We start from the raw sequence: 19776 nt of genomic DNA, 5'->3' as shown, positions 1-19776 counted from the left end.
TTTGTGTTTATAATTCATCTCGTGCTCGGCGGTGAAGGAAAACATCGTGAGGAAACCGGCATGTGTCTAATTTCAACGAAATTCTGCCACATGTGTATTCCACCAACCCGCATTGGAGCAGCGTGGTGGAATATGCTCCATACCTTCTCCTCAAAGGGAGAGGAGGCCTTAGCCCAGCAGTGGGAAATTTACAGGCTGTTTATGTTATGTTATGTTTTTAAATCGTGTCAAAGTTGCCTGTAACATTGAGTGAAAACGCTTTCGTCTGTTAAGAAGATTTAATTTTATATTCTATCAGTAGCCACTCGTTAAAGTACATGAAACGTTTATATCGTAACACCCATAGCTCTGTTGGTTAACGCGTTGCACACCAATAAAAATCAGAGTATAATTTTTTTTTGACATCTTCAACAATAATCCTCATAATTCAGCCCAATAAAAAATCAGCCGTTAATTTTTGAGCTTATCGCGTTCAAACCGACAGGTAGACAAGGTTATAATATGTCGAGTTATGTGCCAATCATCAAAAAAATATTGATGATGATTAGAGTTTTGCTGTGCGTTGATAGACAGCCAGAACTAACAATGTATTTGAGTACAGACAAAATAATAAATTACTTTCATTGGATTAAAGACTACATGACTGCAATGTAAGTTGCATCCACTATCAGAACCGACACATGCAGGGTTTATCACGACCTTTTCCTTCAACACTGGACGAATGTAACAAATGAAAAAGTTTGCGCAGCAACGCAAACCTGTAAGAGTTCACTTCGTATCACATTCGGGAAACGTTGACAACCGATTGACAGTGATACGCCATTTTGATACTCGTATCCTTAACACTGACATACTTTTATATTTCACGTTCTGTTTGTGTTCTGCGATGGATTTTGAGTTTTATCTCAAAGAATACTACTAACAGTTGGTTAAGATCAACTTTTTTTATCGTCTAAAACTTCTTGATAAACACTGTTCAGTGATCACGAAATTCAACATTTTTTTCACTGGTTAAGGAATGTATTATCCTGTCCAGACGGGTGCCGCCCACATCATATTACCAAACAAGTATGTACGAGTACTATGTGTGATTTTAATATCTCGTTGGTGCAGTGGTTAGGATAAATAATGTAGCTGCAAATCAAGATATTTTGGGTTCAAATCCCGAGTCAAATCCACAGTACAATAATGGAGTTAAGAAGATAATAGAGTTTACATTCCTTGCCTAAGATCTGAGGTTTAATCTCTCTCCCATCAAAAAATGCGCTTGCGCAGATTTTTACTAGATACTTGTTTGAGATTAGCTACCGTGGCCAAAATTCAGTGAGGAGGAAATTATATTATTGATATATGATATATCAAAGTTTATCATAGTTTTTCAATGTTGTGCTCTTGTCAGGAAAATATGTCATCCGATAGAAATGGAAGCAATCAAACGTTACTGACACATAACAGAAACTAAAATATTGTCATAAGAAATTAATTAAACAATACAAATTTTACATGCTTCTCAATAAATTAAAGTGCAATTTTCGTAACATAATCGTTTAATTATAACTAGTTTAACGATTTAAATACTACTTTCGTTAAATATCGTGAAACCAGCAATGCAATTTTGTAAGAATTTATTTCGTATAAACGTTGACAGCCTGTGATACGTCATTTTGATAAGTGTATCGTATAAAATGTATAATTATCATAGTAGATGTCACATAATACATTCTTATAATTCACGCTCGTGTTTAGTGAGTTTCGAGTTTCTTTTTATAGAATACCTCTACAATTATGAGATATGAGATATGATATATCGGTTATGAGTCTGATTTTTATTTATATTCCGTCTCATAATAGAATTATGGCGGATTACACTCCTGACCGTTCTCCTTGAATAGAGCCATTGCCCGAGAATATACTTGAACTTAAAGCTTCGTACACTATTATAATTTTATTAGTAATGATTTTGTATTTATACAAAAAAATATATCCTGCGAATGTGTAACGATTATTACATTTTTTTTTAATATTTGATATTGGTAATAATTGTGGTTTTACTAAAGTATATTTAAAACGGTATTTATAGCGGTATATTTAAGCCAGTAATAAGGACAATTTACTTTAACGAAACTTGTAAATATGTATGCATTAGTATATATTAAGAGAGTTTTAGGTACTGTATTGTGCACTAGTTGTCCGTCTTGACTTCGTACGGGTAAAATTCATAAAAATTTAACCGTCTCACTTCCGACCTTTAAAGTTTGAAATTACCAAAAATATTCTCTTAGTAAGTTTTTATGCTATCTTAGTATTAAATATTCTCTTAAGCTTTCATGCGCCGAGATGGCCAAGTGGTTAGAACGCGTGCATCTTAACCGATGATTGCGGGTTCAAACTCAGGCAAGCACCACTGAATTTTCATGTGCTTAATTTGTGTTTATAATTCATCTCGTGCTCGGCGCTGAAGGAAAACATCGCGAGGAAACCTGCATGTGTCTAATTTCAACGAAATTCTGCCACATGTGAATCCACCAACCCGCATTGGAGCAGCGTGGTGGAATATGCTCCAAACCTTCTCCTCAAAGGTAGTGGAGGCCTTAGCCCAGCAGTGGGATATTTATAGGACGTTAATATAAAAGATTTTTGTCGTGAAAAGATTAACTATGCTAAATTTCAAGTCAACTAGGGCTCGCTAGATTGAAGTAAATAGGATAAAAAAAATCTACTATATACAGTATTTTTTATATATTATCATATATTATTTATTACGGATTATTTATATATTATTTTAAAATGAAAATAAAAGTCAGTGTGGGCCACGTCTTCCAAGAAGACGACAAGCTCGTAGTCCAGATCAGATGATGAGAAGATCTGCTGATGTTCAGTAAAAATATAAAATAACGCCAAAATTTATAAAAGTAAAATGTAAAAAAATGCACGGGCAACTGTGAGCCCGTGGATGTTGGAAATTAAATAAAAAAAAAAAAATCGAACTCTGAAGGCTATTCTGACGTACTGTCAAATATTATAGAACTTCTCAAGTATCAATCAATTTCATTCGTGTCTTCTCCATCCTACGTGACATTGGCAAAAAGCCAATAAACTAAGAATTTAATTGAGAACTACTCAAGGACAATGAGATTCCTAACGTATATCAGAAACATTTAAAATTTAACTGTATAGTAAACGTATTACGACAGATAATCTTTTACGATAAGGTCTCGCGGTAACGGTCGCCTCATTTACCTAGCGGTACAGCGGTACAGCGTAACCTACCTAGACAGGCTTAATTTTATTATCGTCTGTTTATAAAAGTGAAATGTTTGTACATCACATAATTTGCTTTACAAAAGATTTTTTTTTCTCATTCTTTGGTGGTAAGTGGTCACCACCCATAGACATTGGGTCTTTAAGAAGTCTTAACCACTAGTAAGTGCTTGCGGCTTTGCTTGCGTTTTAGGGTTAGCCTATGTATAAGCTATATTATTGTAAAGTTTTATGAAATCCATATAGTAGTCTTTTGCGTGAAAGAGTAACAAACATACAAACATACAAACTTTCGCCTTTATAATATTACTAAGGATTCCTTACAACACCGATGCGCTACTATACTTTGAGGCTAAGATGATGTCAATATATATATATATGTATATATATATATATATATATATATGTATATATATATATATATATGTATATATATAAATATATATATATATATATATATATCAATTTTTATATATAAGATTACTGTGCTTTTGAGATTTCAGTTCACAAGCTTATATCGCTCAGAATGGATAATGGTTTGAGAAGTTTTTTTTATCTTTTATGGACAATTGTTTCAAAAAACACACGAAAAATCACTCCGCCTTGACATCTCTTTAAAAGGCTTTTTTTCGTAATGAGTGATACAATTTTGACAGTGCTAATGTATTTAAGGTTGCTAAAGAAAGTATTAACTTAAGATATTCTTATCGTGTGACGAAATTCTTTTTGTTTTTTGGGTTCCGTAACCAAAGGATAAAACGTTTTGTTGCTAAGACTCCGGTGTCCGTCCGTCTCTCACCAGGCTGTATCTCAGGAACCATGATAGTTAGACCGTTAAAATTTTCACAGATGGTGTATTTCTGTTGCCGTTCTCTAAGATAGGCTCCCCCACAACAGTCGTGATTTTTTTGCTCGTTTTTGCTCGATATAGATAACGGCAACAGGTAGACGCTTAAAAAAATATTTAAATTAAAATAAAATAAATATTTAACGGGGGCTCCTATACAACAGACATGATTTTTTTGGCATTTTTATAGATAATGGTACGGAAGCCTTCGTGCACGAGTCCGTCTAGCACTTGGCCGGTTTTTTTTGCTGCACAGAAACGTGACTTATCAGTCTACGACCCAAACACGAAACGATACGAAGGATTTAAGTGACAGCTAACCATATCCCAAATCTGAATCCGCTAAAACGAAATGAAATGAAATTACTTTATTCAAATATTTTTTTTTAAATAATTATACAATAAGTTTTGAATCGTTTCTGTCTTTTAAATTTAGTCATTAATTATATAAAAACTCTCGTCGAAGTGCTCTGCCATATGTACATTATTCTTATAGTAAAGTTATAATTACATTTTGTTTCAAGTATTCTACATGTTTGACCTAAATTTACTTGGCGGTAGCGTCCGAGTAGGTACTACCCACTCATCAGATATTCTACCGCCAAACAACAGTACTTAGTATTGTTGGGTTCCGGTTTGAAAGGTAAGTGAGCCAGTGAGACTACAGGCACAAGGGACATAATATCTTAGTTCCCAAGGTTGGGCGCATTGGCGATGTAAGGAATGGTTAATATTGATTACAATGCCATTGTCTATGGCCGGTGGTGACCACTTACCATCAGGTGGCCGATATGCTCCGTCAATCTATGCCAAAAAAAAAGAAAATATGTAGATGACAGATTGATTTCGTGTCAATGAATCTTGCGGCTTTAAGCCACGAGACGACTTCGATACAGATCAAGAGATATTATATTTCTTACCCATATTTGTCCGTTTGTAATGGAATGTGTTTGTTGTTTCTGGGTCATATAAGATTCTAAGAATAATTTCATTGAACTAGACGTTATAAGGCTTTTATTATACACACACTACACTTAACGAATGGTTCATTTTTTGCCTAGAGGATCGGAATTGCGATTCAATCAGGAAATGCTGCTAGCATTTTTGCCACCATTCTGCGCGGTCATGATTTATACAATAACGACATGTACATTCTGTAAATTTCCTACTGCTGGGCTAAGAGCTCCTCTCCCTTTGAGGAGATGGTTTGGAGCATATTACACCACGCTGCTTCAATGCGGATCGGTGGATTCACGTGTGGCAGAATTTCGTTGAAATTAGACACATGCAGGTTTCCCCTCATGATGTTTTCCATCACCGCCGAGCACGAGCACATGAAAATTCAGTGACGGTTTCCTGGGTTTGAACCCGCAAACATCGGTTAAGGCCATCTCGGCTCTCATGATTTGTACAGTAACTATTTTTAACTTTTATTTGTGTATAGCAAAGCAAAAGCATATCTATACAAAAATGTTTCCTAAGCTTAATGTCGCATGGTTATGACGTATCTATCTTTAACGGCTCGTAACTATAAATGTAAATAAATAATTCGACGTCCAGTTATTATCAACTGGTGCTGGTTTCTGCCAATTATCGAAATGCGATTAACAAATACTGCTAGCTTTTTGGTCACCTTTCAAGACGGTCATGATAGCACGTAATTATATTTAAATTTTGTATCTGTATAATGTAAATCTTTTATCGTTATTAAATATACTCTGTAATTACAAATTTAATCTATGTATTTAATTGTACACAGTTTAGTTTATCGTATGTTTAATCTGTGGTAATTTGGTCAGTATCGTGCTATGTGTGTCAGTGTTACCGTTAGCTACATGTTTGTATGTGTGAAAGTTAGTGCCTTCTGCTGACCCTACCGTCTACGCTGTAATGAATATTCTTGTCTCTTTCGCACGCGCGTCTAATATATTTCAGCTACGGCTTGTAACATTTAACGTTACATATTTTATAATATATTATCTTGATGTAATTGAATAAATAATTTGCTGAGATTAGTTTAGTGTTAATATTTTGTCAATAATTTCTCGCTGTATTTTTTGTTTTACTAGTTATCGCTCACGGGAAAAATGTAGCCTATGTCCTTTCTTGGAGATCAAGCCTACTTTATACAAAATTTCATCAAATTCGTTTCTGTGGTTTGGCCGTGAAAGAGGAACAGATAGAGTTACTTTCGCGCTAATAATACTAGTATAGATTAAGAAAACTAACTTTAAATTCATACGTTCTAATAAAGGTGACATTCGTTTGTTTTTCTTTACAAATATATTATTCGTAAAGTATTATAGTACACCATACAATCTGATAACCATTAGTTTCCAGTCCTAACAACTTACTATGGAATTAACATTATATGTATGGTTAAATGATTTATTTATAAATATAAGCGCTGTAATCAAACACTAGTAGGGATTGCAATCCGGCGTGATTTTCAGTCCGGCCGGATTCGACCGGATTCCCATCGATCAGGCCGGATGCGGTCGGATCCGCCCGGATCGGTTCAGTTAAATACTATTTGATAAATCTGTCTAATGAGTGGCGCAATTACCACAGTAATGAGTTTGTATTATAAATAAAAAAAAATAGTTTCAACAACTTACGGTAAAAAAAAATAATTAGGTTCTTAGCGGTAATCCAAAGTAAGACGTTATTCTTTACCTGATTCGTCTGTCACACACGTTTGCAGTCACATATCGTTTTTAGTAGACAATCTTTTGAAAAGCTTTACCACTTTTCGCACTTATTGAAGAAACTCATTGTATCTAAGAATTACTTCTGCTTTAGAAAGATAAGGATGACGAGGGTCAGTTATTGTAACTGTAACTCCTTGTTCATCATCATTCGTTGTGTCTTCATCATCTGTATCTGATTCATTTGATATTGTTGGCGTTGTTGCCAGGCGGTCATCTGCCTTCTCTTCATTATTTTTATATAAAATATCGACCATAGCTAATCATAGCTAATGTGCGAAGCACAGCTGTTCATAACAATTCATAAGCTTACCTACTTTGACCATGACTCTTGCTCATGCCAATAATATCAGTTCAGTATCAAAACCGAAGTTTTTTAAGCAGTGCTGATAGTATGTTCTGCAGTACATTAACGATGTAATTTAATCAAGCCTAGATCAAAGAGTTTTTAACAATTAAGCGCATTTAAAGTGTCTACTCATGCAACAGTTCTATCATTTTGCCAAAATTGCTCCAAAATTGCTAGCACCGGATCCGGTAGACGTATAAGGATGACAGATCCGCCGGATTACCGGATCCGTTTTTCCGGATTGCAATCCCTAAACACTAGTGTATAGCATTCGTTTTTACATATCGGACGTGATATTAAAATCGTTAGCATTATAATTTCACGACTATAACCCTTTATTCCTATTACGAAGAGGTAGCAAATGATATACTTGAATGCGTGTTAACAAAGATGCGCGGCTAATGTCGGTCGTGCGATTTTTAGGTATTTTAAGCTGCGGTTTTCAACAGTAGTATACTTTTGTTTGTATTTACTGCTTACTATTATATACTAGCTATCCGCCCCGGCTTTACTCGGGTACAATAAGGATATATATACAACTTTCAGATCGAAGAACAAATCGAAAAAGAAACTTTTTTTTTTTTTTCGACTAGTAAAATTGAAACTCCTCATTTTTTTGTTATGGTATGTATATGGTATGCATGTATTATATATATATATATATGTTACCGAAAATATATGAAATCTAGGAATTATATACAATTTCTAAGAAATGTATGTAATTCCTAAAATCGCACGGAAGTGTGTAAAATAAGTTATACTAGACACATTTCCTAGGAAATCTGTACAATTTCCTAAATAGCAATCGAAAATGTAAAACATTTGAGGTATCAATGGGTACGCGGGGATTGTTTCCTGAACGTCGTTGTCTCAACGAGTGCTTTAATAAAAATTAATATTCTCATTTTAACAACGTGTTTTATTACAGAAAGCATTTTTTTTTTAATTTATTTCCTAATATGATACGATTTATGGAATAAATTATTTTTCAAACAATATTTTATACATTTCCTAAAAGGCTTCGGAATTATATAAATTTCCTAGGATTTGTATACAGTTCCTAGATTTCATACATTTCCGGTAACATATATGTAAACCGCATTAAAATGCATTCTGTAGTTTAAAAGATCTAACTGTACAGACAGCGAAACTTTATTTTATACTATATAGAGATTACGTCCCTATTACTACAAAAAAAAAAAAATCACAATTCATTTTCAAATTACGCTTGATTCAAAAAACACAAAAGACAAGATCGGAACGTGGATTACCGTGTACTGAGTTCATAAATACCGGGTAAGACTATCACAAAGTTGTTGAGCTTCTCTAAACAGACATTCATAATAGCAACCCGGGGTTATGAGGCATGCTCGTCGTTTTGGATTGACTTCGTATTGTATCGTGAGACTGAGAAGGAGAAAGTGCACCGCCATGCCCGAAATAGTTCTGGGATTTAATGTTTTTGAAATCACCTCAGCATTATTGGTTGATGCGCGATAATATACAAATGACTTGTTAATAAAAATATGGTATGTTTATTAGGAACTATAATGTAATTGTAAACTTTTTAGGCTTATTTTTTTTATTTAGATTAGGTAGATATACTGTCAAGTGGACTATATGATGGTAAGTGTTCACCATAGACGTAAGAAATGTAAGAAAAGTTAACCATCCCTTACAACGTCAGTGCGCCATCAACCTTGGAGCCGAAGATGTTACATCCCTTGTGCCTATAATAACATTCACTCGCACACCCTCCAACCCAAAATACAACATACATACATACATACATTAGCAGCCTGTAAATCTCCCACTGCTGGGCTAAAGGCCTCCTCTCCCTTTGAGGAGAAGGTTTTGGAGCATATTCCACCACGCTGCTCCAATGCGGGTTGGTGGAATACACATGTGGCAGAATTTCGTTGAAATTAGACACATGCAGGTTTCCTCACGATGTTTTCCTTCACCGCCGAGCACGAGATGAATTATAAACACGAATTAAGCACATGAAAATTCAGTGGTGCTTGCCTGGGTTTGAACCCGAAATCATCGGTTAAGATGCACGCGTTCTAACCACTGGGCCATCTCGGCTCTTTGGGCCATCTTGGCTCTTTACTCAAAACTGTTTCCAATTTCACAATATGTTAAAGACCAAATATAAAGCGTTTACGTTTTTGACTTACGTCATTACGTGACGGAGGTAACAAGCTTATTGCCATATATATTATTGTTATTATACTTATTTTAACATTGAATATAATATCTTCTACAACAAGATACTTCTTAAACTATGTCAAAGTCGATCACGTCTTAACCAACGCTTGGCAATCGCGGTTTTGTTTACATTTATTTGAAGTACTTCCATTAAAATTATAGCATTCTTTAAATATATTATATATTTATTTTAAATCCACCCGACAGTCTTATTAGTAATGTAACCTTTTTTTTTAAAACAATCAAAGTAGATGAGTATACTTCTGAATGAAGTACCTTCGTTAGGCGATTTTTAATTCCTAATTAAAAAACATATTAGGTGATTATTAATCATGGAAATCTCAATGTGAATTCTACCAAAAAATTCCGATTAACAAATTTCTCGTTTTAATTATTTAATAACAGTACCTACACATATCAATTATTTATACATATCACATATTTAAAACATTGTATAAGATTTGTACATATTAGAATTTGATTTTTTCTACTGTTCCGTCACGAAGACGCGCCCTTCCACGTTTCCACCGGGGCAACTACCCTGGGCCCTTTACAAGAGAGGGCCCTGCAATAGACATCCCGAATATTTAACAAATTTAATATATTATTGTTTACTACAGTTACTAGTTACTCATACAAAGTCATACTTGACTGACACAAATGAAAATGTTCAATTTAATTTGCAAAATAACTAATTGCGGCCGCCACTCCTTTGTGGCCCAGGGCCTTCAGAAAGCCTTTAAATTTAAAGCTTTTATTTAGCAATAAAAATCCTTTATTTTTTTTATTGGTAAAAGATTTTTTGTAGACACAGAAATAAATTATCATCCATGACTTTAATATGAACAGTCCTTTTTTTTTTTTCCTCACTGGAAAAACGCGTTAGGCGCTACCCCCACATGATGGAAGGTGGGGGTGTGTGTGGGACTCCCCGGAGCCCTGGACGCCGAGTGCGCCCAGGTACGCCGGGTTTACCCACTAAAAAACCAGCGGTACCCTCTCCGTCTTTCGGCGGGCGCCACGGGATCGCTTGCGCATGCTACCGTGACGAATATGAACAGTCCTAAGCCAAGATGTTTTGAGGTTGTTGTAATACATATGTAAATTGCTTGATCGGATTTGAAAAGGTTTTCAGTAAAGAATTCCAAGTAATCCACTCCGCTATCACGATTCGAATGATTTCATATTAATAATTAATAATAATTAATTATAGAATCAATGAATTAATTGATAGTGGGACGGCGATGACATTTAAGAACTATTTTGTTATCCGTGATGACATTATAACCGTTTCGGTCCGTTACGACCGTTAATTGTAAACAAACCGTTCTAACGAGTAACTGTATTATAATTATTAATGTAAATAATTTAATATTTATTACAATATTATAATCTATATCTAATCACTTAAATTTATTATCCAATTACTCAAGTAACAAAAAAAGTATCTATTCTGATAATATAAATGGCAAATTACTCTGTCTGTTTGTTTGTTACGCTATAAGGGCAAACCAATATAAAAATTCAATGAAATTTGTTATAGAGCAAGCTGGTCCCAAGGAAGAACATTGGATTCTCGATAGAATCTACATTCCGAACCGGTGGTAGCTTTACTTTAAATAGTTTGTTAAATGGCGATTCAAAAGTAAAAAGTAAAAGCCTACTTGAATAAAGTATATTTTGATTTGATTTGATTTTACATGTAACACCTTACGACCAAACACCGAAAACGCGTTCCAAGCCGCCGCGCCGGTTTCAACTAGTTCTATATAAATTCGTTTTAAATTATTTATTTAAAATAGCTCAGGACAAATGGAGCAAGTGTTGGTATATAGACACCGCTACACATAGACATTGCCACGGTCACCAATACATCTCCCTTGTGCCTTTTACACTAACTGAAACTTCAAACCGCAAACCGGTTCACAACAATATAATACTATTATTCCGAGTTCAAATCCGAGTAGGGAAGCAAGAACCACTGGATTTTAATGCGTTTGATTAATGGTTATTATTCATTTTATGCTGAGCGGAAAATATCCTGAGGAAACCGGCTTGTAATGGATGAAAATCCACCACAAAATTTGAGCGGCGTGGAAAGTAAGCTCATCTTCAAAAAAAGGAGAGGTGTTACCCCAGTATTTATAGACTGCCATTTTACTAAATGTAGTGTTATATATTTCCGACTTGGTTACGGAAACTAAATATGATAATAAGCATTATTTATTATGTTGTATGAAACTTAGAAATAATATAAGTATAATATACAGAATCAAGGTGTAACTGCAGGCATAACGGACATAACATCTTAGTTACTAAAGCTGGCAGCCCATTGGCGATGTAAGGGAACATTAATATTTCTTAAAGTTTTAATGTCTATGTGGTGGCAACTGTTTACTATCAGGTGGCACATTTGTTCGTCCAACTTAAAAGAAATAAAAGTAAGCAAAGATAAAAAGGTTTTGTTGTTGTTGCTTTTATTTGTGCCAAAAAGGCACAGTATATTTCGCCAATGCGAAGTCACGTGCGAGTTAAATACTCTTAATTAGACACTTTTTGACTACTAACTTTTTTTACAAATGACAAATAATAATCTTTCAATGATATGGTTCTGTCACCTTGTAATTAATGTTACCAGTATAAAAAAGTTTCATATGAATTAGATACGTCATTTCACAATTTTTTTATCTGTGGTAAATTACATTTTCCAAATCGTTGTTATTTATATTGTTGTTTTTTTTTTATCAGAGAAAATACAATTTAAACAAAATTGTAAAAAGTATTTTATCTTGATAAAGTACCTTTGCCACTCAAACGTCGAGTCATAAAACGGAAAGCAAGAAGGAAGATTTCGTGAATTTTGATAACGTCGTTATGTCGCAATGGTTTCTTGAATTAAATAACGACGCGACGACGACCCGGGAAATCGATTCATAGATAAACAATCACGTAGACATTGCATTGAAAAGGTTCCACTGTTTAAAAAAAAAAAAATTATTAAAAAAAAATATACTATAGATTTTGTTTTTTTTTTATTAAATAATCAGAATTATTTACACGAAGGCCTTAATTATGTAAAAATAAAAATAGTAGTGTAGGTACAAATCGTGACCGCTTGGAATGGTCGGTAGAATTCTGCATTTCCCCGTTGAGTGGCAATTCCAACGCTCTCGGCAAAAAATGAACCACCCCTCCTACCATCAGTGGAGGCAATAAAAAGAGGTGTTATTTTGTTATTTGTAATAAAGGTCTTTGCATTAAAAAAAAAATGTAGGATAATAAAAAGTTATCATTTTTAAATTTAATTAACGTAGTTTTTCGATAGCATCGATCATTCGTGTAGTCACCACGCCAAATGACATTTCCGAAAGAATCTCGTCCATTATATTTTAATAACAAAATCAGACAAGAATTCAAAGAATTTTACGAGTATATCGTCACGGAAGGCGCCAAGCATTTCTCGCAAACTGGTCGGTCGCTCCTGCGGACCATTTACGTCGATTATCCTAACGGTACCACACTTCATTCTAATTAAAATACAATATTATATTCAGATTTATTCGTTCCAATAAACATGCTAATTGCATCTTTATTTAGCAATAAATAGATTTTAGTATTTTTTTTTAATAGGTGAAAGTTTTTTTGTAGGCACAGACATAACTGCCGCCAGCTCTAAGGCGCGTCTATCGGGTCAAGTGGGTTAATTAAGATCTGTTTTGAACCAATGATCTCAGGTTCAAGATCTTTTTTTTTTTTTGTTTATGTAATATCACGGGGCGTGCGTAAAGAAAAACGGCACGCAACCAACATGCGTTAGATGAAATTCTACTTTTTTTTTTGAAATTTTACACAACAACCAACCCAAAATAACCTAATACTTATTTGTTAAAATATAAAGGGATACTTTTTATTTATTAATAGCAAAGCTGTTTAATTGTATTCGAATTATATATATATTGGACAACATCACATACATTACTCTGATCCCAATGGTAAGTAGCTAAAGTACTTGTGTTATGGAAAATCAGAAGTAACGGCGGTACCACAAACACCCAGACCCAAGACAACATAGAAAACTAATGAACTTTTTCTACGTCGATTCGTTCGGGAATCGAACCCGGGACCTCGGAGTGGTATACCCATGAAAACCGGTGTACACACTACTCGACCACGGAGCTCGGAGGTCGTATATGTGATATATATATTATAGTATAGGTAGGCGGATCATATGGCCACCCATAGACATCAGCTCAGTGAGAAATATTAAACATTCCCTACATTGCAAAAGCGCCTTATGTCCCTTGTGGCAGTTACACTGACTCACTCACCCTTCAAACCGGAACACAACAATACTGAGTATTGCTGTTTTGCGGTAGGTGATATATAATTATCAAGTAATATTATTAATATTAAAATCATATCCGAAACACTTTACATCTTTTGGTACATTTATGTATGTTGGTTTAGTCATTTTCCGAAAAAATCCCGTCTCGCTATTTAGCATACACGAGTACGTACATGTTTTCATTTTTTTCTTAGTTAATCTCTATTCTATATTAAGAATCTTCTCATCATCATCCTCCTGGCCTTATCCCAATTTTACTTGGGATCGGCGCAGCATGTCTTCTTCTTCCATACTTCTCTGTCAGACGTCATCTCACAAGTAACATTCTTTCTAACCATATCGTCTTTCACACAATCCAGTAACAACATATATCCGCAAAATTCCTATAGCCGAAACGTTTCGATATTAAATCAATAAAATTCAATGACTTGACAGTTCAACGGGCGGCCATGTTTGACGTTTACGGGTGCGTTTAGAAAGCTGTCTAAAGAATTATTATTGTTAGTTTTCACCACCTTAAATAGAAAATATAGATTTTTGACAATCATAACATTTTTAAAAAATGTATATGAAAAGTAAATGATAAACCGTATTTGTTTGGTTTTATTATATTTCACTCGAGCGAAGCCGAGTTTTCATCTAGTGTATTATTTTCAAAGCCGAGATGGCCCAGTGGTTAGAACGCGTGCATCTTAACCGATGATTTCGGGTTCAAACCCAGGCAGGCACCACTGAATTTTCATGTGCTTAATTTGTGTGCATAATTCATCTCGTGCTCGGCGGTGAAGGAAAACATCGTGAGGAAACCTGCATGTGTCTAATTTCAACGAAATTCTGCCACATGTGTATTCCACCAACCCGCATTGGAGCAGCGTGGTGGAATATGCTCCAAACCTTCTCCTCGAAGAGAGACGAGGCCTTAAAACAGCAGTGGGAAATTTTACTGTTAATGTAATGGAATTTTCAAAGTTTGTAATGTTCCATTGAATAGTTGAACGAACGTTCTTTAATAAATATATTATCTTATATTTTTATTTGTACAATTTTATACAGAACTATACAACACATTCGCTTTAAAAAGTAAATTATTTGTCCTTAAATATCGTAGGACTATTTATTATGAATCAAGCAATTACATTTTAACTTTTCGGATATGACAATTACTTGGCATATTTGAATTATTTACGTGATACAATTACACAGGAGGCTTACAATAACAATGACACAGTACATAGCGAATCATAATTGAAAATAGCATGAAAACAACACTGAATTTTCTCTTCTATTGTATTCTATCGCCAAACTGCAGTTAGTATTGTTGTGTTCCGGTTATAAGGGCGAGTGAGCCAGTTTAACCACGGGCACAAGGGACATAACATCTTAGTTCCCAAGGTTTCGATATTTAAGGCTAAGACTTTTGATAAACGATAAGTTATTCGTTTTACTTATAAGAAACTTGGAATGTGAATTAAGTAAAGTACACTAAGTTTTAGCTTGCTTAGAAGTACCTAGAATTACTTTTAAATAATATTTATACTCTCAGCGTTCTTGGTAGCGCGACTTGCATTAACGTCAAATGCTACGTTTAAAGTGTGGGTAGTTTAAATTGCACTTGTCATTACAAATACTATAATAAATTATAGTATCTTCATCCATGCGCTTTAAGGCGTCAATACTAAATACGAGCAGTCCTAATTACGTGAAATGATCATTATTGAGACCTCTGATTATATTTTGGTTTGACACGCTAAAGGGCAGCAAATGGTTGGTTGATAGCGGAGAGTCAAAATTGTACTCGCAAGGGTCACTACTGTGAGCTTTTATGGTATATTGATTAGTACGTTTAAGGACGTCCAATGGTAAGCTTATATTAGGAGCCGTCCATATCTTATTCTTCTTCAATTTTCAATATTTTATTCGTCAATAAAGACGTCAAATGTTAAGATTTAATATAATAGGAACAGTCCTAATAACACTGATCTCTGATGGATATATTATACGACGCACTTTAAGAGGTCGATAGACGTCGTTGATTTTAGTCGATTGGGCGCTACCGACATATCTGTAGCGAGGATATCTCATATCCCTGTTTTGTAATTGCGGTGAAAAGTATCCCAGGTCTGTTCAGCACAGCGTCTTATCCCGCACTGATTTATCGGGTGTTGAATTGCGATTCGCTCGTATCAATACGAAAGTAATTAAGCTAAAGGCTCCCTTGGTATTGTGTAATATTCCGTATTAAAAAATCCATAAACAAAAAATCTTTGTTGAAGAAAGTTAATAACAATGACATCAGGGTACTTATATTATTTTAACAGGGTTTTTATATTATTTTGAAACGAAGAGGATATGCTATATGCACAGAATGAGAAGTCCAAATCGAACTCAGACCTTTTTGTAGATTCGAGTCTTATGCATTTTTGCGAAACGCGTACTTCCGTGTGGGGGACATCCGATATATCACTTCAAACCGTGATTAGAATATATAACTCGCTGATATATGTTGCTACTCATTGTATGTTAATTTAAGTTTTTTAAATTCACACGACAGTTATTCATAGTGATTGTTGGCGTTAAAAATATATCTATCTAATTCTATTAGAATTGGAAAATATATTTTCGTTCAACATTAATTGATTAATGGTGAATTTATGTTCGTATAGTGGGGGGGGATTTCTTGAAAATTGTTGAATATTCGCGCCATTTTGAAATATACAATACAAATACTCTTTACTATAGGACTTTTCGCCATCACTAAACTAAAATTTTATATTATTTTTTTCTGTTCCTACCTTTTTATGTGGCACTTTTACCAAATACATTTCATTTATTATTATTATTATTATTTGGTATAAAAAAAATTATCTCTTTATATATAAATTTGAATTTTTCAAATGTATATAAGCTAGCTATCGCTAGTGGGTACGCTCTCGTTTTAGGGATTGGTTGTTATGTTTTAGGCATAAAAAGTCTTATAGGCTTATAGACCAAGGACTCCTTGTAGTTCAAGCTTTCTTCGTGCCATATTTCACTCAATTCGGTTCAGTGTTTTGTCGGTGAAAGAGCAAAAGACAGACAGAGTTAATTTCGAATATTATTATAAGTGTGATGTACATTTGAAATTAGAACACTAAATGTATTCTCATTTTAAATATGCGTCATATATTATTAACAATTAAATCGCTTCGTTATTGCGTAACGAAAAATCCAATTTACCGATTTTTCCTGAATGTTTCGCAACCCTATGCGGGTATGTTACACTAATATTTTGCATTACAATCAGAGTTTCGACTTTATCCATACTTTCACATATTTAACATAAAAAATGGATCCTTTATATGTTACTGGTAATTCTTTGGAGTTTAAATGTTATCGTAGAGAGTTTTTAACCATATCATCTGCTTCTTTATTTTGGTATCGTTTTTTTTTAATAATTTAAATGTCAACTGGACTTTATTTTCATATTTTTATGCTATGTTTAATGGTAATATTTTTCAATTGAACGAATTTTAAATTTAGTTGTGGTAAATATATTATCGTTAAATTTCGAATTTACGTAGTTAAAACGACTAAACATATGTAGAATTATTTCTTGGCTGTTTCTTGGAATATTTTTTGTTATATTATAAGTATATTATTTAAAAAAAAAAAACAATAGTACATTTACTCAGCCAAACATTCATTTCGGAAACAGACGATTCTTTAGGCGTGTGACAAAAACCCACAAATTACCTCTAAAGTTATTAATAAGTAAGTTTACATTAAAATATCTTATACGGAAATTTTAAAGACTTACTTAATACGGAAGTATAATTTCTAATGTCCATATATATTATTTGTTATATAAATGTAAGTATAATTTATATAGTACAAGCTTTTAATAATCAACACAAAAATAAAGGTTTCGTTTTCTTTTTTAATTGGGAATAAAATCGAATCATAGGCATTTATTAATTATTCCCAACAGTTGAATGACTGGTGAGTGAATGTTACTAGACTGGACGAGTCTGTATCGAGTCCTTCGACCAGTAAAAGTCTTTTGAATCGATTGTATTATAATTATAATATTTTTAGATCAACCCCGTGTGGGTTGGTCTTTGCCTACAATTTGAAAAAAAAAGTTGTCATATTTGGTTGTCAAATGTCGAACGTATAGAAAAGTAGGATACTATGTCAAATACATAACATGGATGTTAAAAACGCAATGTATAACGGCTAAATTAAACTTTCCGTTTCTCGAGGCGAGCAAAGGCTCTCCGATGTTAATGACCCCGACGGAACCTGCTTATCTCGAACTTATCTCATAAGTAAGTCAATTGAATTGTAAGTACCCATTCGATACTTCGAAAATCTAATTACGATATTGTTTTTGACTTAACGATTTGACGTAAGCTTTTAAAAAAGATTTTATGAGGGAGATAAAATCAACGAAAATTTTAAAATGTAACCAATGATCTTTTATGTTTTATTGATGAATTGAATACATAGTTATTTTTTATTATATACTGTAACCCATCGTCCACACCTTTTATATCACATAAGTGTGGCCTACTTTATTTTAATTTATTAAATTGTTGCCATACTAAATATAAAAATTAAGTCTTTTATAGTGCAATTAGAGGAATCCGCGAAAAAAATTTTGAATAAAGTAAGAATAATAAAAGAATGTCGGTCAGTGTCGGTGACAACAAAATCGGCCGCGGTCGTCCGGGTCGGATTCCATACGGGACCGTGTTTCGATCATTTCACTGACCTACATTCACACAACGGAACACAAACTCACGACGCCGTACTTTTTACAACAAGTTTTTAGCGCAAATTGAATTATTAAACGGCGTTCTTAAATTGAATCGTCTTTTGTTTGTCAAAAGAGGTTTTATATAATTAACTTTTTTATTTTTATAAAAATGCATGAAAACAAGATTATGTTTTTATTATTTATAGTGCGAGTGTTATTAATGTGCCTAGGTTTTTAGTTATTATTATTTCCTTAATAAACGAGTTTTTATTTCTTGGGTGCTGGCGGTAGGAAGAGCAACAACCTATGATTGCAGGGCCGTTATTCCCGATCGTCTCGACTGAGCAATGATAACTATGAAAAAACGTACTCTTTCAACCATTACTTGTACTGTGAATTTCTTGTGAAATATATTTTAAAAATATTTTATTATTACTTATAACATACAAATTATAATATATTTTTTTTTAATATAAAGTGTACAACTAATTCAATAACACATGTATTTATATAAAGAAAATTAAATAAAAATACACTTCTTGGATAAAATAAACGTGCAGTAATTTAATATAGGTAAATATATTCACCTGTTTAACGGACTCCGAGTTTTATCCACAATCACGAACTCATTATCCAGCGGCACTGAGTTAACGGTTGTTTGTACTAATAAGACTAACAGCAGAAGCAATACAAAAATTAAAAAGAAGAATATTTTTTTTTTAATTGTGAACTAAATGACATTGACAGTTACGCGCGCGCTTTTTGCTTATTTTTTTTTTTAATTCCCGGCTTAGCGCAAAGCCTTGACCGCTAGGCGACTACGGTCTTACTGAGCGAGTTGGCTGTTGCCCGCTCGTCCTCTCGGCAGGTCATGTATACTTTCCAACAGTTACTTTTCGCTTCGCTGCACTGATTGCGGTGAGTTTTTTCCTCGAGCTTGCAGAAAGAAAGGCGATAGCTTATCGGGTGACGCGAACAAGCTTTTAGGGGACTATGACTGTATTTTTTTAACAAACATTTTTTTTTCCTTAGGCGTGTAGATTTTTTTTTAAAGATAAAAATGAAGGTGATAACCATTGCCCTAGTCGTATTCGAAGAATTATAAAATGTAGGTATAATATTTCTAGGTTGCTTAGTAATAAAAACATTACAAAATTAATAAGTTTTTATATTATTTCACATTGCGTTAGCTTATACGTGAGGCTCATATGATATATATGTATAGGTATAAACAGTAGTTGGTACATATTTCAACTTAGGCATAAAAATCTCAATGGTAGCTTTTCAACCGCACTTTAAAAACAAAACAAACTACAA

General features: G+C 33.7%; 1 protein-coding gene across 1 annotated transcript in view; it reads right to left on the bottom strand.

Annotated features, from left to right (window-relative positions):
• LOC113391921 (serine proteinase stubble-like) overlaps positions 1–19329 on the bottom strand; it is a 45856-nt gene extending 26527 nt beyond the window's left edge. The window contains exon 1 of the mRNA XM_064219486.1: positions 19047–19329. The gene's annotated coding sequence lies outside the window, so the exon portion shown is untranslated. The remainder of the gene's footprint in view (positions 1–19046) is intronic.
• Between the last annotated feature and the right edge of the window lie 447 nt (positions 19330–19776).

Source organism: Vanessa tameamea, chromosome 28 (genome assembly GCF_037043105.1).
Source record: "Vanessa tameamea isolate UH-Manoa-2023 chromosome 28, ilVanTame1 primary haplotype, whole genome shotgun sequence".
NCBI classification, from domain to species: domain Eukaryota; kingdom Metazoa; phylum Arthropoda; class Insecta; order Lepidoptera; family Nymphalidae; genus Vanessa; species Vanessa tameamea.
This window is presented reverse-complemented; position numbering and strand designations above follow the sequence as displayed.